Source organism: Lissotriton vulgaris, chromosome 12 (assembly GCF_964263255.1).
Source record: "Lissotriton vulgaris chromosome 12, aLisVul1.2, whole genome shotgun sequence".
NCBI classification, from domain to species: Eukaryota; Metazoa; Chordata; class Amphibia; order Caudata; family Salamandridae; genus Lissotriton; species Lissotriton vulgaris.
The window spans coordinates 763,159,539-763,182,349 of NC_141700.1; positions in this window are offsets into that span (position 1 = coordinate 763,159,539).

Consider the following 22,811-nt stretch of genomic DNA (forward strand, 5'->3'; position numbering starts at 1 on the left):
AAGTCACAAGCGAACAAGGATACTAAACTGCAGAGATTCAGAAGATAAAGAAGGCATCCGATGTGGAGCGTGTAAGCACATACATTTTCAAAGCAGTGATCACATGCACACCTTGATCCGCTTCATCTTCAGGGAAAAACATCAAGTGAGACCCCACTTCTTCCTATAGGAGGCAATGACGAAGTGAGCGTATCATAATAAAAAGATCAAAACTGAAATACAACATAACTTATCCCAATGAACTAGTAATTCCCATAGTCTTTACCACTGGCTCTTCCTCACCACCAAGTCAGGCCTACTGTACTAAATGCTCACTTTCCTACAAGTCAACTTTTAAGCATTACATTGTAAAGTCAAATACATTTTTTTTAAATTGCAGCTGGCAATAGTAAATACTCTCTCTCCTAAGAGGGTCTAAGGAGAATTATCAGAGTGCATGTGTTCCATCAAAAGATCAGAGAGGATAACCAACAGCAAAACCCTTGCCTCCTGGGGTAATCCGGGGATTTAATGTAGAACATACCTCTCTACACACTTTAACATAGAGGAATAACCCAACATTAAATAAATACCAACATGCTTCTCACAATAAATGCAGGGCCTACGGTCTTTATCGTGATTGTTCATAATAAACATATCAACCCTTTAACCTTGATCATTAGCTTGACACCATAGCTGTTGGAGTGCAAACAAGCTTCCCAACTCCTGCCTGCAGGCATGTAGAAAGTCATGAATTCAACGTGAGAGCACAAACACTAAAAGAGTCCCAAGCAAGAGGCAGTAAAGCACGAGTCTGTAACAAACACAAGTAGTGCTTATTAACGAACAAGTGAGAGAGACTCCTGCACTAGACGACTTGCGTTCTCCCACACTTATACCTTAACCCCTTAAGTGCTGCCTCGGTGCATTGGCCGACGGCAGCACTACCTCCCCAGTGCTGCGCACGACCATTGGACGTCCATTCAGCACTAGTTCCAATGGACAGCGCAGCACTGGGGAGGAATGTTTAATAGCATCTATGAGGTTAATTAGCAAAGGAAAGCCAAGCACAGCAAGCATCTTCTCGTGGTTAAGAGGGAACGTAGCAGCCTTTTTGAAATTACAAAGGAAATAAGCATACCTACAGTGACTACATTATTTCTTAGACCCATGCAATTTGGAAAATATTTTTCACTCAAAAAAATACTAATTCTATGTGTCAACAATAATCGTGAATCCCCCCCAAAAAACTATCTCAGGTCACTGCAGCAGCTTCAGTTAATGCGAATTAGACACCTAGTCCCAAAGATTCGCAGCCAAAATCGCAAGAGGCAACGGCTAGAGATCTCATGTGAAACATGTACACATTACTCATAACTCAATGGCACGATCACTTCATTTGTTAAAGTTTTTCCATTTTTTTGTACATTCTCAGAGCCCAAAAAATGTTTTACTGCTGCTGGCTCGTGCAGCATGAAAACAAGTTTTCTGAGCTGCATGGTGGGTGTCCCCTTATTTGCTGTCACATCACGTAACTAAATGGCCATGTTACGTCCACTAGGAGTAACAAAGAAGCACTCCTTTTGACGAAGCTAAAAAATGTTGCCAAATCAAAATCTGTACTAAGGTAAACCAATATGTGGGGCCGACCCAAGTCAAGTCAAGTCAAGTCAATAAATTTATATAGCGCGCTACATACCCAGAGGGTCTCAAGGCGCTTGATGAAGGGTGGGGACTTACTTGTCAAATATCCACGTTTTAAGTTGCTTTCTGAATGCTAGGTGGTTCTGAGTAAGGCGAAGGTGAGTGGGAAGTGAGTTCCTGGTTTTAGCTGCCAGGTAGGAGAAGGATCTGCCTCCCATGGTGGTTTTGTTGATGCGAGGTACAGTGGCAAGGGCCTGGTTGGAGGATCGTAGCTGGCGGGGGGGGTGTAGAAGGACAGTCGTGTGTTGAGGCATTCGGGTCTGATTTCGTAGAGTGCTTTGTGTGCGTGGGTTAGGAGCCGGAAGGTAATCCTCTTATTGACGGGGAGCCAGTGGAGGCTTTTCAGGTGACCGGAGATGTGTTCTTTGCGCGGGATGTCTAATATGAGCCTGGCTGAAGCGTTCTGAAAGTCATTCACTCTGTATGCAATACTCCTGAAAGTTCATTTTAGATTGGCAACAGCTGAGCTGTCAAGCCAGACCTAAATGGATATTTGCTGGTAATAAGCCAAGCAGAACACATCATGAAACCCTTACTTGAGATGTGATATGCGACCACAATACACAAAGCAAACCAGTACAAATAATTGTGTGAGAGACAGTCATGCGATACCAGTAGGTGCGAAGAGTTGTACAGTTCACAGACTCTCAGTAAGACAGAAGACCCACGTGTATATATAAGTCAGTGGATAAAGATAAATAGCCTAAATGGGAGTAACCTCTTGCAAAATATTTAGTGGCACAAACCCAAGCAGAACATTTATGCAAGAAAAAGTTATAACGGAGGACCAACAAGAACAAAAGAGTGGTCCCACATCTCTGAGCCTAGAAAGTGATAAACATGAAAAATCTGTGCCTTGATGGGCTTACTGAAACCGGAAACAGCACCACAAAATTCAGAAACCAAGACTGGTTCGATATCTGGCAAGCACTTCCTGATGATTCACCACAGAAGTAAACAAACTAACAAGAACATCGCTGAAGGAAGCTTTTAGGGGCGGGGGAGCGGATCCCTTTGAAGCACGTCCTCGCGGCTGTCAAAGAAGTGTGAAACAGCAGGGATTCATTAAATGTAAATAGCGCCACTGGGGTGAATGCCTGATGCCCAGCTGCCTGATGCAAGGAGGCTGGGAAGCAAATGGCAAGCTCGTGCATGAGCACATGCACTCTTGAAAAACCGGCCGATGGTTTGACGGCTATACTCTCGTCCTATTATCCCTTGCGGGATTAATAGGACGAGCCCTAAAAAGCATTGGGCCTTTTGCGACCTAAAAAATGCCTGGTATTCCTAGGTAAAGAACCAGTAGGTTTTATTTTATCATTTTTTTCCCCTTTTCAGTTCAATTTTTATTCATTACTTTTTGAGAAGTGAATTTGCATGCTATTCTCTCATTTTTGCAATTAAGCAATCGAAGCTAAAACCGTAAGCTTTAGTTGTCTTTGTATGACCGCACATCGCTTTGTCGACCAGATTGGCTCCAATTTATAACTCTTTTCTGCCACCTGCTGGCCTCATTGTAGAACTTCATGTTGTATTTGTCTAAAATGTACATGCTGCAAGACGAAGTTTAAGTGGTGCTAGACTTAAGTTGTTCCATTTGTTAGTAGCTCACTCACTGCTGAATCTTCCCTTGCATTATGGTACTCGTAGTGCCTCATTTGGAAGGGGAAATTCAGAACTGCAGAGGAGAATAAAATAGAAGATAATTTGCCACTAGACGAGGTAGCATAGACTAAACGCTCTAGCTTAAGTTTATCGCTGAAGGACTCTGGCAGCGAGTCGAGGCAGGCCAGTGAGGTTTGGGGCAGAGAACACTCAAAAGAGTTTTTTTTTAAAGTTTGATCTCCCGACCCCTTCCAGATTTTGTGGATGCACCCTGTCCTTTCCCACCCTGTAAAGAGATTCGCCCTTCCCTTTGTCAGGACTAACTCTCCATTTTCAGGGTTGGCATAAAAAACATTTGAGTCTGTGGATGTTCCCTAAGTTTTCAGGGCACCCCCAAGCCTGGGGTCCTACTCTCTGCCCCTGGAGTGGGATTTAAGAATGAGCAATGCAGCGGCTGCTGGCACTCTCCCTTCTAGCATGTAAAGTGTTTCTTCCAACTTTTACTGTGTCTGGAGCAGTGATTGCTATACCGTAGCCCAGCACCTGTACAGGCGGCTGTCTGGTGTCTTTTTGTAGCACCTACTGTTGGCATTGTTAGCTCATTGAGGAAAGACGTGTGGTGAGATAAACGTGTCGTGCACAGATTCACACATGTTGGTCAAGTGGAGATACCGAGTACTTCACTTCTTTAATTTGAATCGGAGTACCAGCACTTAACAGCAGGATCTCAAAACTTTCAAAGGGAGAGTACAGGCACTTCGAAGTACCAGGCTGGTGATGTGGGAGGATGTGTACTCTTGTTTCTTGTGTGGAGAGTTGTGGTGCAGCAGCCGCAGCAGCCAGGGCAGCTGACTTCAGAGCTCAAGGTTCACAGTTCGGCTCCAGCTCAGCTCACCACCATGTAATTCTGGGCAATAGCTCACTTCGTTTCATGTTTAGAAACAAGTTTATTTAGACCGTATGTCTATAAAAACATACTTCCCTCCCACGGTTTACCAGTTTCTAAAAAAGCCCTCATAATATTCTCAATGATAAAACTGTCTAAGCATATATCTTAAAACTGATGTTACAGCCTAAACATACATGCCAACATTTCAGAAGAGCAAAGAGGGAGATTTAAAAAAGAAAAATCGGGAGAATGGGGCCTTGAATCGGATTACTAGCATGTATGGGCTTTGGAAGTGGCTGCTGCAGGATCGGACATTTGAAACACAAATGCACGTTTTTTTCATACCTTTCAGAAGCATTGAGCATAATGGCAGGCAGAGAGGGTGACGCAAGTGTTGGGCACTGGCCTGGCAGGTTGCTGGCAGTGCATGCTCCCCCCCCCCCCGCCCCACCCCCCTGTGTGATAGCCCGGGCAAAACAGCTTCCTGTGCACACACACAACCCACGCCCCACCCAATCTTCACAAGTCTTTAAAATACAATTCCCTTGTTAATTACACTTTTTGGTTTTTCACCCCTTCTAGAGCCCCTGCATGGCCACTCTGACTATTGCTGGAAGAATTGGCACTTTACACAATACCAAGCCCTGTCAGCTGAATCGGGTTTTTTAGGTCTCGCCTGTCAATGCGCATGCGCATCGAGCAAGCGAGAGTATTGGGACTTATCCACTCTTTCCCCAACTTGCAAGGAATCGTGGCGATTCCTTGCAGTGCCCGTGACTTTTAAGCTCAATGCGCATGCGCATTGAGCTTAAAAGCGCGTGCACGTCCATCTTGGTTTACCCGCTCCGCCCCCTCCCCTTCCCGCCGTCTCGCATTTCCCCTGCCGCATCAAAGGCTTTCACGGCCGGCCGGCCATGCTTTCAGTTTCACGACCGGCCGGCCGTGTGAATTACATTCCAAAGCCCGCTCTCCCTGCTCTGCCCCCTGCTCCGGCCGAGACGCATTTCTCCTCCCTCCTCCCCCCTCCTGGGTCAGGTTACCCTGCTTTCTAGTTATCACTTCCAACTGTTCCCGTGTACTCTTTTGCCACATATCGCTGCCTCTGCCCCCCTCTGTTCTCAGCCCTCTCCTTGCCCTGTTTCCATCGCCCCTTCCTGCCCCGTGTTCCACTCCTATGTGCACACATCTACCATCCCAGCATCCTTCTGTTCTTGTATCCCCTCCTTGCACTGTATTTTAATCCCAACTTCCTGTGTTCCACTCGGTGTGCTCATCTGCCCCCTCACCCCCTCTAGTCATCCCTCTTTTTGCCCTGTTTTCATCACCCCATCTTGCCCCCAGTGTTGCACTTTGTGTACTCATCTGCCATTCCTCGCCTCCCTCTGCTTTCATCCTTTTCCTTGCCTGGTGTTTCATCGCCCCTTTTTGCCCCCTGAGTTCCACTTCTCTGTGCACACATGTGCCACCCTCTCTTCTCGCCCTCTCCTTGTGTTTTCATCACCCCTTACTGTCATGTTTTCCACTGTTTGCTCATTTGCCACTAACTGCTGCCCCCTGTCCCCATCTGTTCTCCCCCCACTCATTGTCGATGTTTTCATCACCCTTCTCCTTCTCCTGTGTTTTTATCGCCATTTACTGTCATGTTTTCCACTGTTTTCTCATTTGCCACTAACTGCTGCCCCCTGCACCCCTCTGTTCTCACCCCTTCCTGCCCCCTGTTTCCCACTATGTGCCCTGTCTGCCACTCCTCGCGCCCCCTGCACAGCTCTGTTCTCTCCCTTCTTCTTGCCATGTATTTTCATCACCCCGTCCTGTCCCGTATTCCACTCCGTGTGCCCATCTGCCGTCCTAGTCATCCCTCTTCTTGCCCAGTGTTTTCATCACCCCTCTCTGCCTTTCCCAATACTCTAAACCCTATAGCTGAAACCTCCGACGTCACCACGCGCTTCTAGTTCCTCCCCAAAGCTAGCTTGGTTTCACGGACGCATTCTGTACTAATATTTTTTTTTAAGCGCCTCGCTCCTCACATTGCAATAAACTGTTTGCTGATGAAGTGCTGTGAACGTATTGACGTGTCCGTGTTTTCATGTATGTGCCTAGCATGGCCGCGGTATGTTCCTTTGTGGTCACTGTCCTAATTCCTTAAGTGTTTCCAGCGCATATGGTTTATTGTTTTTGGCGAAAGTGTGAATTTTGTGACGGGCAGTCCCCTCCATGGTGCTCGTGTTTTGCTGTTAGGTTTCGCAACCTTACCCCCTCACGTGTGTCTGGTTACAGCTGAAATGTCGTCATCGAGTTGGCGAGATGACTGGGCGTGTTAAGTGACCTACAGGTCACTAGGTCGAGTCCCTGCAGGGCCGACACAGCCCTTCATTCTCCCGAAGCCATTAGTTGAGCTCTATTAAATTGGTGTAATAGGTGACGCCTTTTCAGCACAGCGCTTAGGAGTTACAGTCTCTGTGCATATGAGCTGTAAGCTGAAACCTCCGACGTCACCACGCGCTTCTAGTTCCTCCCCAAAGCTAGCTTGGTTTCACGGACGCATTCTGTACTAATATTTTTTTTTAAGCGCCTCGCTCCTCACATTGCAATAAACTGTTTGCTGATGAAGTGCTGTGAACGTATTGACGTGTCCGTGTTTTCATGTATGTGCCTAGCATGGCCGCGGTATGTTCCTTTGTGGTCACTGTCCTAATTCCTTAAGTGTTTCCAGCGCATATGGTTTATTGTTTTTGGCGATAGTGTGAATTTTGTGACGGGCAGTCCCCTCCATGGTGCTCGTGTTTTGCTGTTAGGTTTCGCAACCTTACCCCCTCACGTGTGTCTGGTTACAGCTGAAATGTCGTCATCGAGTTGGCGAGATGACTGGGCGTGTTAAGTGACCTACAGGTCACTAGGTCGAGTCCCTGCAGGGCCGACACAGCCCTTCATTCTCCCGAAGCCATTAGTTGAGGTCTATTAAATTGGTGTAATAGGTGACGCCTTTTCAGCACAGCGCTTAGGAGTTACAGTCTCTGTGCATATGAGCTGTAAGCTGAAACCTCCGACGTCACCACGCGCTTCTAGTTCCTCCCCAAAGCTAGCTTGGTTTCACGGACGCATTCTGTACTAATATTTTTTTTTAAGCGCCTCGCTCCTCACATTGCAATAAACTGTTTGCTGATGAAGTGCTGTGAACGTATTGACGTGTCCGTGTTTTCATGTATGTGCCTAGCATGGCCGCGGTACGTTCCTTTGTGGTCACTGTCCTAATTCCTTAAGTGTTTCCAGCGCACCCTCACCCACACTCACCCTCACTCACCCTCAACGCCTCACCCTCACTCACCCTCAACACCTCACACTCACTCACCCTCACCCTCTCTCACCCTCTACCCTCACTCACCCTCAATACCTCACCCTCACTCACCCTCACCCTCACTCACCCTCACCCTCACTCACCCTCACTCACCCTCACTCACCCTCACCCTCACTCACTCTCACCCTCACTCACCCTCACTCTCACCCTCACTCACCCTCACTCACCCTCACTCACCCTCACTCTCACTCACCCTCAACCCCTCACCCTCACTCACCATCAACCCCTCACTCACCCTCACTCACCCTCACCCACCCTCACCCTCACTCACCCTCACTCACCCTCAACCCCTCACCCTCACACAGTGCAATAGGTCTCGGAGCATTTGAGTTAGAGCTTTTAGAAATGTTTATGGCTTTTTTTTTAATTCTTTAGCATTGGCTACAGGAAAAAAAAATGCTAAAGATTTACAAAAAAACCCATAAACAATTCTAAAAGCACTAACTCTAATGCTGCGAGACCTATTGCATTTCCAATGCTTGTGCTTGCAGGAATCGGGAGGCGGGAGACTAGCCTTGAAATCGGTAGTCTCACGCCTGAATCGGGAGGGTTGGCATGTCTGCCTAAACACTATTTGTTTAGAGAATGCCCCACTTTACCACTATTCTAATTTTTCTCCAACCATATTTAATTCCAGCAGGGACCTTTTTATCACCTTCATATATTTTAAAAAAAATGGTTCATAGATACAGTTTCCCCTGTGGCACAACTTTTTGACAGTTCAATAAAATATGTAAATTGTCACACTTAGGGCCCGATGTAGGTATCAAATACCGGTCGGAAACGGCCGATTTCGTCTGTTTCCGACCGGTATTTGGCCTACTGAGATGTAGGGAACCTTTTTTTGTCCGATTCGGTATTTTACCGATTCGGTAAAATTACCGAATCGCAAAAATACTGAATCGGTAATTTTACCGATTTTTAAATTGGGATGTAGGTGGGACTACTTTCTGTCCCACAGGCCCTTCAGATTCGGTATTTTAACACCCAATCCAATTGGGTGTTAAAATACCGAATCCAGGTGTGCATGCACATGTGTGCATGCACACCTATGCCATGTGACAGACAGACATGCCCTTAGGGCATGTCTGTGTGCCACATGGCTCACATGCCTGTTTTGGGGGTGCTAGAGGGTGTCAAAGTGACACCCCCTGCACCCTTGCACAAATCGGTAATTACCGAATCGGTAATTACCGATTCTGTAATGCCTATTGATTCCTATGGGCTTCAAGGCCCATAGGAAGCAATGGGGGATACCGAATCGGTATTTACAGAATCGGTAAATACCGAATCTTACAGATTCGGTATTTACCGAATCTGAAATACCTACATCTCCCCCCTCTAATTTACCACTTCATAAATACCGATTCGGTATAATTCTGTATTTATGAAGAGGTAAATGTAGATTTACCTACATCGGGCCCCAAGTGCCTAATCCACAGCGACATTTGCCATCAGATTGTGAATGAATGAATGAATAAAATATTTAATAAAGCGCACGATGGCCGAGCGGCTTCCTGGCGCTGGGGACCTGATCAGAACTCAACAGAGGGGACCCAAGGAGATTTAAGAGGGGAATGCCTGAGAGAAAAGAAAGGTTTTAAGAGCTTTGCGGAAGTGAGTGTAGATGGGAATGGAGCTGATGGAAAGAGGAAGGCTGTTCCAGAAGTTGTACCATTACTGCTTTTCTATTTACATGTGATACCCAATGGTTAGCACCTATTCTCCATCTAAGCACTTCGGCCCTAAGGCCAGGTTTAGGTAGTGTATCCAGGTATGGGCACCACATTTCATTCTCCCAGCTATTCATCATATAATTAACTGATACTTTCTTCCTCAGGTACAACATGTCATTTAGCCTGGATACTTCCTTTCCTGCTGTTCTAAGCTCCCCATTCGTAGCTTCTACCAAGAATGTCGCCTGATCGAATTTCACCTTTAGATTATAACACGCTGTGCACAATTTCATTCTAACCTTTGGCCCAATTTAAGTCACTATGCAAGACCTCCTCCTTGCACCATTGTGATACTTTTGTGACTTCCTCAGATCCCAATCTTTTCCAGAATCTTAAACGGGCCACTTGCACCTGCACACTCCATGATGTCAATTCTAGCTCCAATCTGATCGCCTGAATCATAGAGGAGCCTGGTAATACCATTAATGGTTTTAAAAATGTCCCTTCCTCAATGTCCCAAAGTCCCAACTAGTCTTCCCATTTAAACACAAGACTTCGGCACCATACTGCGCTTGTGTCGGTATCATTGCCTTATAAGCTTTCAATAATGGTCTGTGGGACATATTCCCATAAATACGGTTACATTTTTTTAACCCACACCTTGATGTATGGGCTTTGGCGTTCTGGGTGACCAAATGGATGTCCCATTTTAAGGACTTTTCAAACCAGATACAGAGGTATCTGTATTCATTCACAATTTCTAATTTGGTAGGGCCCAGATACATTTCTTCCAACTTTTACTGTGTCTGGAGCAGTGATTCGCTACCGTGGCCCAGCACCTGTACAGGCGGCTGTCTGGTGTATTTTTGTAGCACCTACTGTTGGCATTGTTAGCTCATTGAGGAAAGACGTGTGATGAGATAAACGTGTTGTGCACAGATTCACACATGTTGGTCAAGTGGAGATACCGAGTACTTCACTTCTTTCATTTGAAACGGAGTACCAGCCCTTATCAGCAGGGCCTCAATACTTTCAAAGGGAGAGTACAGGCACTTCAAAGTACCATGCTGGTGATGTGGGATGATGTGTACTGCTGTTTCTTGTTGTGGAGAGGTGTGGTGCAGCAGCCAGGGCAGCTGACTTCAGAGCACAAGGTTCATGGTTCAATCCTGGCTCCAATGGCAGCTCAGCGCCATGTGACTCTGGGCAATAGCTCACTTAATTTCCACGATGGTCCCCAGTACCTTGAGACCCGTAAGGGTGAGTAGGTTGTGCTTTACAAATACATTTCAGTTTGAAGCACTGGTCTTACTCCAGGGTGTGAACAGGAGCAGAGGGGACACATGTTGAGGTAGCTCAGTTGGCTAGCATCCTTGCTGCAGGTGTTGGTGAGACATTGAGGTCACTGGTTTAAATCCACAGGGCTAGTTCAGCCTTTAATATATAGAAACACACGGAAAAGAGGGTTGACTATACAAATCTGCACCTCGTGCCAGTTCTGAAATCCATTTTCCCACGCAAACAGCCCTGGCATTAACCGTCTATTGGTGCCACTGTGTTCCAGATCCTTCACACTGCAGTTGGGTGGGCGTGTGCGAAGAAAAGAAGTCCAAAGATCACAGGGTGAATTTAATGAAGTTTTTTTATTTCATGTTCAATGTCCAAAAAAACCCTTTACTTTCCAACCAACGCGTTTCGTTCTCCATCAGAGAACTTCATCAGGGCTTATTATTAGTAAGGCACCGTTCTGTACGAAACTTAAAATTATCAATACGTTTTTGCTGGTTCACAAGTGCATATAGTCGGTCCTAGATTGAAGATCTCCGAGTCAAATGACATGGAGAGTGAGCAGGAGCAGGGCCGATTTGGTAAAAGGTCCATGCACTGAACCAGAGCTGCTGCTGTAGATCAGCTTGTAACAGCTCACAGGAGACACTATCTTTTCGAGCAGTCCTCTGTTCCCCCGGCGTGCACCTTCCCAGGAGGACAGCTCCAGAAGCTCCCGCCATTAAAATCGACAAAGCGAAGAGCAGTGCACAGAGCTGGTGGGCAGGAGACCATTTGAGAGTTGAGGAGGCATGTTCAGCTGCGGTAGAGGAGTGTGAGGCGCATTGTGTGTTTCATTAAACTTTGTTGCTGTTTCCTTTTTATTCCCTCTCAGGTGCTGGTTTTCATTCTTTACTGAGGCTCGGGCCACCGCGGTTCATGTTTGCCATAAATCACCTCATCTCCCCGGTGCATCCACCACCACCTCCCACAAGTCGCTGCTGCTCTGACAGAAGAAATCTAATTTGTATGTGCCCCATTTGCATCCTGAATCACGTACAGAAAATACAATGTGAGAGGTTGTTTTAAATTGGTCACTTTTGGAAGTGCTGCTGCAGAAGGAAAGAGGGAGACTCCATTGTAAAATGCATATTTGCAGGCCCCTTTTCAACGTCATCCAATGCCAAGCACATAAGCGCCTCTGTTTTGTAGTCTTATTTTGGTATTACAGATCTGTTAAACAGAAGGCCTCGTGGCTGAGTGGCCTAACCCGCAGTTTTAGAGATCTAGGGCCAGATGTAGGTAGGCGTTTACCGGGTGGTAACGGCCGAATTCGGCCGTTACCGATCCGGTAAGAGCAATTTGACATGTAGGTCCCTGTATTTTACAGACTCGGTAAATTTACCGATAAGTAAATTTACCGAGTATGTAAAATACCGAGTCGGTATCATTACGGATTCCGGTAAATTGGTATGTAGGTGGGACTCTTCTGAGTCCCACAAGCAGTACAAAATCGGTATTTTACCATCAAATACTACTTGATGGTAAAATACCGTTTCTGGTGTGCATGCACATGTGTGCATGCACACCTATGCCATATGACAGGCAGACCTGCCCTTAGGGCAGGTATGCCTGCCACATGGCACCCGAGCCTCTTTTGGGGGTGCCAGAGGGTGTCAAAGTGACACCCCCTGCACCCTTGTGACAGTCGGTATTTTCCGATGTGGTAAATACCGACCGGTAAATGCCCAATCAATCCTATGGGCTTCAAAGCCCATAGGAATGAATGGGCATTAACTGGTCGGTATTTCCCGCATCGGAAAATACCGACTGTTTCCGAATCGGTAATTGCACATCTGCATTTACCTACATCTCGGTACTTTTATTTTCCGACCTCTGAAATACCGAGTCGGTATGACTCGGTATTTAAGAGGTCGGAAAATAAAAATTACCTACATCTGGCCCCTAGTCTTTCCAGAGGCATGGGTTCGACTCCCACTTCTACCAAGTCTGTATTGTATTTTGTTCAGGTACATGACTGCAAGGCATTTTTATTTAGAAAATATTGGGAAACATATGCTCAGCCTGCCCCATCGCCTCCCCCGATCAAGGCCCGCAGCGAGTGGGACGGTGACCTTGACACACCGCTCTCTGACGACCAGTGGGAGGAAAGCTGCTCGCACACCACTGCAGTTACCGGTAATACCCGCTTGCGCTTAATTCACTTTAAATTCTTGCACCGCACTTATTTCACTCCTTCCAAACTGTTCCGTCTCGGCCTCCGAGATAACGACCGTTGCCTCCGTTGCGGGGCGGGAGGGGCTGACTTCTTTCATCTGGCGTGGACCTGCCCTGCAGTGGCGGAATATTGGCATGCCATTTTCAGAGCTTTATCTGATATGGTTGGGATCGGTATGGAGCCCTGTCCTAAAACTGCCTTGCTGGGGCATGCGGTCCCGGCACTGAAGGCACACAAATTTTTTTTTGCATTAGGCCTTCTGTTGGCCAAACGCCATGTTGCATGTAGATGGGGCAGAGGACGGGCTCCCAAATTCAAGGTCTGGCTCAATACGATGTCTACCTGGCAAGATCACCTACACAACTATTCTGAACTCTTACCGCACAAATCACGCCCCAAGGATATATGGGGCCCCTCACTGCATATCTGCTCCGACACCAGAGCGAAGACCAATCTGATACCTGAAGCGCTCTTCCACTTTCCTCTGTCCTTGGCCTGCACCTAGCCCCTACCGTCCTTTTCCTGCACCGCCCTCTTTCCTTCTTCCCTCCCTCCTTGGTGTGCGTTCCGGAGTCCGAGCCTGCCTGTACTCAGCGCCCTGTCCCGCCCCCCCCCCCCCCTCCCCGTCCCGCGGTGCCCCTCTGCCTCCTCTTCATAGATGGTCCTCCTATACTCAATGCCCAGCTCCGCAGCCTGGCCTTTACCAATGCGGTGCCCAGGTACTCGCGACACCGCCATGTTACGCGTAGCACTACTCACATGTCCTTAGCACTCTACTGAACTCGCAGACTTAGAGATGTGATGTCCCCCCCTCACCTCCCCACCCCCCCTCCTCCTCTCTTCCCCTCCTATCCCGTGTTAGCCAATAGCATTCCTAGGGTGCGGACCACACTTATTCTGGCGTAGACCACCCCTGTATTTCTTTTGCTGTATTTTGTGGTGCCTCACCCCTAAATCCTCTGATCCACATACAAGATATGGTGGTACATAACGGGTGGGATTGTTCCCAGATATATGTTGTTGGGGGAAAAAATGACAAAAGAAGCCTCATTTGCATTCTTCTTATACACGGTCTGCCTTCTCCTACTGCTTTGTTTTATGCTTTACCTGACAGTGCTTCATTTCTAACGCGGCCGGCCCTAAAGGGTTGTAGGCGACATGCTGTGTCTAACCATCCTACCATGTTGTGTTAAGTATGTGCCTACCTTTACCTTCCCTCCCCCCTTTTTTTTTCGTGGCTGCCGGCCTGACGTCTCAGGTTGTAGGCGAAAGCTGTGTGTAGTGTATACAGCTTCAACATCTAATAAAGGCTTAAAAAAAAAATTTAAAAAAAATATTGGGAAACATCCTAAACAACGAAGTTTAAATCACAGCTTACCTGAACAACGAAGTCAGAACAACGAGGAATCCCGAGCAACGAAGTCCTAAACCACGACTCTTCATTCAACAAATTCTAAAACCACGACACTCCTAAGCCACGACTCTATCCCCACTTAGGGAGCCAAAACTATGCTTGGCATCTCTCTGGAAAACGCGGCACGTTATTCTTCTTTTTGCTGTCCCGACACTCCTAAACCACCCCACCCACCTCTGTTTTAATTAGGGAGGCAAAACTATGCTTGGCATTTCTCTGGAAAACATTTCTACGTTATTCTTCTTCGCCCTCCACCCTTGGAAACGGGCGTGCCTGGTCCTGGAATATTGTGTGGCACATCACTCTTGTCCGCACCCACCCCTCTTTGACCATTGGAAACGGCAGTTCCACCAGCTGGCTGGCAACCAACGAGGCTTGCTAAGGCCTGACAGTGCGTTCTGTTTGTGTGGGAGTTACTCCACTCCGCCCCCTACCCCTTTCTTTGCTGGCGGACTCTAAGGAGCGTGGGGAAGCAGGCAGCTTTCATCCTGCTTGGTGGCATGTCGAGGGAACAGCGTTTTTGGGAATGCTCTCAGGCTTTCGATATATTAGTCTTTATTATAATTTACTGTGTTAGGCTCGTAGATGGCATTGCTGGTTTGTTATTCAAAGATGATCTTGATTTGTGCAAAATGCGAATGGTTGTCACATTTGAAGAGGTAACAAAATGGAGATTGGCCATTTTTTAAATGTTTTTATTAAGTGTAATCATTTCACAAATGAAAAAATGATCAACAATCCATTTTGAAAAAAAAATATTTTCGGAAAGAACTCGCTTTTTTACTATAGTTAAAAATAGTGAATTTGTGTTATTTTAATTTAATTGAGTTAACATTCTAGTCAAAACTGAAAAAAAGATGATGGATTTATATTTTAAGGATTATTAGCGTACATTAGGGTCATTTTGTAAGTTCGTCAGTATATGTAAAAAAACATTTTTAAGATTGAAAATGTAAAGATTAAATACATAAAAATGTTCAAATAAAAATACATGTTTAATATAATTACATTTTTGTACCGTGTTTCAAACATGCGTTTAAGAAAACGTAGTGGTAGATTTGGATAATATGGAAATTTATAATTTTTTTGTGATTTAGTAAGTCATTGTAAAGAACGTAGTGGTTTAGCTTTGGTAGTGGTTTAGCCTTCGTGGTTAAGGCATTCATTGTAAAAGCGGTAGTGGTTTAGTCACACATCCGAAAATATTAGCATCGGGTCTCTTTTCATAAGGAAGCATTATTGCTGTTATTGTAACCAGTTGCCATTGCACGACAAAATCTGGTTTTGGTGTGCCGATATAAAGACATTTGACTAACAGGATGATCTTTTACCACTTTGGATCTGATGATATTTGGCAATCTTTCTAGTTGCGTTTTTTATCCAGCCAGAAGCAAGGTTTAAATTTGAAGCACACAATAGATCCAATGTGTTTGTATTGTAAATGTGACTGGCAGTGAAGTAACGCTTTCCTAATAGGCCATTAGAAAATGATCCTGGGACACCTGATAACATTAATTACATTCATTATGCCCTCAGATAAAACTGGGATACATTGCAGGTGTTACTTTTGTAACTGTAGTTTACCACAAGCTCAGCCGTAAAAATGTGTCCAATATCACTGCACTTTGGGACAAACAGCCCTGAACCTGTTCACAATCAGTCCTCTGTCTGGAGTTCATTCACCACTTCATGCACAAACTACATATCCATCCCTATCTTCTTTTCTATATATTCTATGCAGCTCTTGCCCTTATCTATTCACCATGCCACATTACTCCGCTACACAAACACACTTCACACCACAAAGTTCCTCAACTAACAATTCCAACACAACAACATAATTCCACTCCACACAACATACACACCTTATACTCCAAACCAAAACACATAGGTAAAAGACATTGTCATTTACCACGGCAATCGCTCTAACTCCTACAAATGCAAGACCTAATGCATTGCAAATGCTTGTTCTAGCTTAATATCCATCAGTTTATTCTTGTGTTGCTCCTGGTATTCTTTACACCTTCTTTGTATCTTTTCTTTTTGTATTCCTTGCATTCTTTAATTTTTTCTTTCCTTCCATCAGTCATCATGTCATCACACATTTCGTCTTTCATTATATTTGTTTGCTTTCCTTTTTTATCTCCTTTCCATTTTTTTATTTTTTATGCCTTTGATCTTTCATTTTCTTCTTTCCACCCTTCGATCTTTATGTTCTTCCTTCCTCTCTTCATTTATACATTTTTTCTTATTTCTTTTCATCATGTGTACCTTTTTTTCTGCATGCTTCCTTTTTCATTCCCTCGTTATTTGCATTTCAATTTCTTTCTTTCGCTGTTTCACTCCTTTTTTGCTTTGTCATTTTAATAGCTTGTCTTTCCCTCAGTCACCATTTTAGGCTTTTATGTTTATGCTTTTATGTTTTCTTTAGGTTCCCACCTCACATCTGTGTTATTATAGTTTATTATTGCAGAATGTATTATTTTTACCTTCTGACTTGCTGTTTGCCTGTCACCCAAAGTTAAATGCTAAGAAGGGCCATGGAACAATTACATCCGCCCCAGTAGCACCTGTTTCAGCTGGTATAGTGGGTGTTTCACTGCGCCCTTGAGCCATGCTCTGTGCAAATACTTCCTCTGCCTGCTGATATGACTGTACGGGTCATCTCCTGCGCTGTTTATCGCAGGGGGAGGTGGTGTAGGGGGGAGGGGAGGTGGGGCGTTGAAATGTAAGTTTCATTTCAGAGGAAGAGAAAGCGCTCCTGTGGCCGGGGTCCGGTTCCAGCCCTTCAGAGCAGGCGGGGCGGGCGGTTTCCTTCTCTCCCGACCAGGAGAGAGGATTCTGGGCCTCCTGATAGTTGGGCGAGGGGGGCGGTGGCCTCCATCCCAGTTGGGCGAGGGGGGCGGTGGCCTCCATCACTGCTGGGAATAGATGCGCACAGCTGGAAACAGAACATCTGTTCCAATAATCTGGTGAACCTCAATCTACAATGCGGCTCATTCCTGGCCCGCAGCATCCTCGTCAGTCAAGCACTGGGAACACAGCTCTACCAATGCACCTCAATCCTGGCCCGCAGCATCCATGTCATTCACACACCAGGACCCGCACACAGCTCTACCAATGCACCTCAATCCTGGCCTGTAGCATCCCTGTCATTCACACACCAGGACCCACACACAGCTCTGCCAATGCACATCAATCCTGGCCTTCAGCATCCTTGTCAATCAAGCACTGTGAACACAGCTCTGCCGATGCACCTCAGTCCTGGCCTGCAGCATCCCTGTCATTTAAGCACTGGGGCCCGCACAGCTCTGCCAATGCACTTCGATCCTGGCCTGCAGATTCCATGTCATTCACACACACTGGGGCACGTGCACAGCTCTGCCAATGTGCCTCAATCCTGACCCAAAGCATCCATGTCATTCACCCAATGGGGCCCGCACACAGTTCTGGCAATGCACCTCAATCCTGGCCTGCAGCATCCCTGTCGTTCAAGCACTAGGACCCCCGAACAGCTCTGGCAATGCAACTCGATCCTGGCCTGCATCATCCATGTCATTCACACATTGGAGCCTGCGCACAGCTCCATCACCGGGGAGAAGTGTGGCTCACTGGTTAGAAGCGGCAGACCCTAAAGCAGAAGTCGGCCCGGGACCAGGGTTCAATTCCCGACGCGGCAGGGTCTTGGGTCAATGTCCGCAGACTCGATAATTCTCGCCTAGGTGCCTACGCTAACCATGGGTCCCACTCTGCAACTCTGGGCAATAGCTTGCTTAATCTCCACAACGGCCCCAGCAACGCCGGGGATGCCTGGCTTCACCTTGGGGGTGCTCTCTCACAGGGAAAGCCAGGACGGGTTCCCCAGTGGTATACAGCACCAGGACGCCACGTAACGAGGTAACAGTGCGCTTTACAAGTATACATACATTACATTACGTCAGTGCACCTCAATCCTGGCCTGCAGCATCCCTGTCATCACACACTGGGACCCACACACAGCTCTGCCAATGCACCTCAATCCTGGCCTGCAGCATCCCTGTCATTCACACACTGGGACCTGCTGTCAGCTCTGTCAGCTTTGTCAGTGGACGCTGTCAGCTCTGTCAGTGGACCTCAATTCTGGCCTGCAGCACCCCTGCCATTCAAACATTGGGGCCCGCTGTCAGCTCCGTCAGTGGACACTCCCTCTCCCTCCCTCAGTCCAATCTGCTTGTTCTGCTGCTTGTTTTGCCTCTTGACACCCACACACCGTGGCACAGAGAAGAAAGAGAAACCTTGAAGCATTTTAATAGGATCCCGGCTCACTGGCAGGGAGTGGAGAGAAATCAATGTTAAACTAAAAGAAAAACTGCTCCGTTGACCTGGACATCCGGGGCCATATTTATGAAAAAGTAACGCAGCGCAGAACTGCAAGTCTCGGTGCTGAGCTGCGTTACAGGGAAAGGGCGCAATACAGCGAATTCCTGTCCTTTTCCCAGCGCTGGCGCACAATGGGCTGCCGTGCGCCACCTCAGGCCCCCTTGCACCCTGGTGCAAGCCTGCGTTGCATGCAGGATTGCTTTTGTGCCGGAGGGGCATCCTCCTGCACAAATACAATCCTCAAAGGCGTGTTCCACCATCTATGAGCGGCGCAAAATGGAGCATCATTAGAAAGAGGAAGTAACGAGGAGAAATAAAGATGCGTCTCCTTGTTACGCCTCCCCTGGGCTATCAGCAATGAAAAATCAGGGAATGCATCAAAATCCATGGGAGATGCGTGGAAACACCCTCACAGTGCACATGGAATGACTTCCCAGGGCAGCTTGCGTTCCTCCTGATAAATCAAGCCACTCAGGGCCACTCAAGGTGGCGTTGCGCGGCTTGCTAAACCGCATTTGAAGGCTGCGTCATGCATGCACCACATTTCATGGTGCAAAAGTGTCACAACCCGATTGATAAATTGGGAGCCGGTGTAAGCTGCTGGCGGTGTGTAAAAGCAGTGATCATCTTAAAACAGAGCTATCGGTTCGGGGTAAACTTTCATTCCTTGCTCCATAGATTTAATAAAAATCGAGGATCCGATTCAAAATTTTGTATCATTTAATTCAAAGATTTCCAACAGATTATGAAATGAAAAGTGTACGGTTCATGGCAACATGGAGGTACCGAAACCATGCAATTGCGGAGCGCTGGTAACATACGTCAGGCTGTATTCGGGCACTGGTGGCTTGTATTTACTATGCATATTAATAACAAGCATTTACAATGCAATAGGTCTCGCATTATTAAAGTTTGAGCTATTGGCATTGTAAATGGCAATGCCTTTTATTCATTTGTTTTTAAAATCTGCAATCGGTGCATAAACACGCACTTTGAATGTATAGTCCATGCTTACACTGAGCAAGGCTGGCAGTAAAAGAGACTGCCAGCCTTGCTTCTCATAAGCATAGACTATAAGTACAAAGTGCTTGTTTACGCATCGAAGCAAATGAATAAAAGGCATTGTCATTTACAATGCCAATAGCTTAAACTTTAATAATGCGAGACCTATTGCATTAACAGTGAACCGTAAAAAGAGGGTGAAGAGGTACTAAACCATGTAAAGTCCTATCAAGGAGACCTCTGAGATGCTAGTGGGGCTGGGGAGAGTCCGCAACAAGTCAGGCAAAAGAGAAGAAAGTCAGACCTTTGGAAAAAATAACTCACAGCGGATTTTCAAAATGGTGCCACTCTGGCAAGAGGTTTCACAGAAGGACATGAAAATAAAGACATTTATAAACGGAAGGAACTTATTAAGAAGCATAAAGCCTTTAAAATAAAAAGTCTTGCCAGGGTGTATCTAAAAAGGGGACTTCTTGGGACGGAGGCAGAGTGAGAGGCACTATTCGCAAACTCGAGTGTGCTTATCCTGTTTGCCTGGCCTGGCCTTGGAGATAACTTCCTGTGCTGAAGTGCACTTACGCCGCTGCGGCAAGTGCCTCTTGAATGGTAACAGCTGGATGACAGCGGATTGCCTGCCTCACCGCGCTGGACTTTGGACAACCTGCATGTTAATGGCCGGGTGGCTGGCTTAGCAAAGCGCCTTGAGGTCGCAGGGCCCTTGCAACAGCGCGCCGCAAGCGTTCGAGAGCCCTGTCTGTGCAGGAGTGTGCATAATACTGCAAGCACCGTTGGCTGACTTGTAATCTCTCTTTTTTTACAACTGAGGAGAGACATCTCTCAGCCAGGCGGAGGATGTCACGTCCACAGCATTACAGATTAACCACCCATATGGTAGGTTTATCTAGAGGGGGCATCTCTCGAAATTGCAGCCTGCAGCACTACACGGATAAATTGCACCCAATCAACGCACAGGTTGATGTCACGCCGATCCAGCGAGAAACGTGCCAAGAGAAAATTCTGTCGGCTAATGCACCTGCTGCGAGTAACCAGAACGCCTCCAGTTGAAATCTTGCCACAAAAAAACTATGCTTCGGGCTGGTGGTGACCCCGATATTTACATTTCTGTGATACCACGAGTCAGCTTCCTTCCTAAAAGTGAGGTAAACAAGGTCTTCCAAGATGCAGTCAATCAACCCCACCTCCCCTGTGTAGTTTATAAACCTACTTTACAGCAGCATGCAAAGGGCTACGTTTATAAACTGCATGCAAGGGGCTGTGTCTGTGTGTGTGTGTATGTGGGGGGTTGTTAACCTTACTTATGGAACGCTGTAAACACAAGTGTCACAGATGGTTTGTCGAAATGACACGCAGTGTGCGTGTCACTGATGAGGTAATGTTTTCCGGAATGACACCTTGTGTGCGTCACTAATGGTTTGCCAAAATGACACGCAGTGTGCGTGGCACTGATGAGTAATTCAGCTTTGTTAGTACTTATATTTATTTAACGGAAGAGTTCCGATGTGCTTCCTGTATGTTGCTAGGTTACCGGTTTTACAAAATGGAGTTACGTTTCTAGACCCCCTGCGTGACCTTGCACCGGTGTCTACGTGCTTGACGTCGTCAATTGTGACGATGTGCTGTAAATTGCGTCCATTCAATAACGTAGAGCATTCGAAATCACCGCCGCAGCCCTGCTCCGTGAAAACTGGAAGTCAGGCACTTTTGGCCGAGACGGGGGCGGGGCCTGCAATCCAGCAGGAAGTTCCGCCCGTCGCCGCCGAGGAAGCAGTGAAGCCGGCCGACTCCGACCAGCGCTGAAGAGGAGACACGGAACACGCCGAAAGAGCCCGGTGAGTGGGAGGGGAGGGGGGGCCAGGGCTAATGTGAAGGCCTGTGTGTGTATGCATGTGTGCGTGTGTGTGTGTGTGTGTGTGCATGTGTGTGCGCATGCGTGACTGTGTGTGATTGAGAGAATGCGAGGCAGGGGATAGTGTGCCTGCGTGTGCATGCACGCGCCTGTGTGTGTGTGCGTGCGTGCATGCAGAGGGGTGGGGGCTGCCTGTGTCTGTGTGTGAGCGAGGGCTTGCGCCTGTGTGTGTGCGTGCGTGCATGCAGAGGGGTGGGGGCTGCCTGTGTCTGTGTGAGAGCCAGGGCTTGCACCGCGCATGCGCAGCTATCAGACGCGCGCTCCCGAGGTGAAATCTGACAATGGGAAAGCGCGCGTCTGATAGCTGTCCGCTCTCCTAAATACGGGCAGCATAAGTTGTCGAGCTGATGCATTCATGCTTCGCATGAATGCCACATCAGCTCGACCTAAAAAAAGGAAAAAAATCCACCTGAAACAAAAGTGAATGGCTGGCTCACATTCTTCCTCCGGCACTGCCACTAAAGAGGATTACTATTATGGTGAACATGCACAGTGTGCACAAGCTAAGATCTGTCACTCACAGAGAGACCATTGCAGACTAATAGGGTAACCCAGAAAACGTCAAGAGGACCGGGGTGCAATGCAGTGAGAACCACAGTCGGTCCTGATGTCCCTTTATGGAAAAACCACAGAGGACATACCTTAGGAAATTAATTCACTAAGTCCTTGAGACATGTATGAATAATCATTTAAATTTGAGAGTAAATACTGTTCATGCATACACCAGAAAGAGAAACATAACCAATGGAAATCAGGGGGGATAATCCCTTTTTAGGTTTCGCTGGGGGGCGGAGCCGTTAGGCTCCTCCTCCAGAGAAATCTATTGAGTATAGTAAGCACTATGGAACACGCCCCCCCGTCCCATTGGCTAGCTCCATAAATGGAGCCTAGCCATTGGACGAGGGGCCTGTCCATCAATGCCGGACCAGACACGGGGGCGTTCCCCAGATTCTTTGGCTTTTGCCGACGTCACGCGACGCCGGGAACGCCCCCGAGTCTGGTCCGGCCGGGCCGTGCTTGCTGCTGTCCTGGGCATCGTGAGTGTTTTTCCCCCGGCACGTTTCCCGCCTCCCTCCCGCCGTTCGTGTTCTCTCCCGCCCCCCTCACGCCCCCTGTGTCCTCTCCCGCCCCCTCCCGCCGTCCGTTCCTCTCCCGCCCCCCCCGTGTCCTCGTAGGTGCTGCCGCCATTTTTTAAAATTTTTTTTTAATCATCTGCCGGGGCTTTAGAGGGACGCTGTTCTCTGCTGTTCTCTGCTTCGTCACAGGCATGCTGAAAAGTCACTGCTCAGTGACGGCGTGTGGTGCTGTGGAAAGAATGTACTGCTCGCACGACGAGCACGGCGTTTTTAGGTCTCGGTAATATCCGGTCGGCAGACCGGATGTCCGAGAATTATTG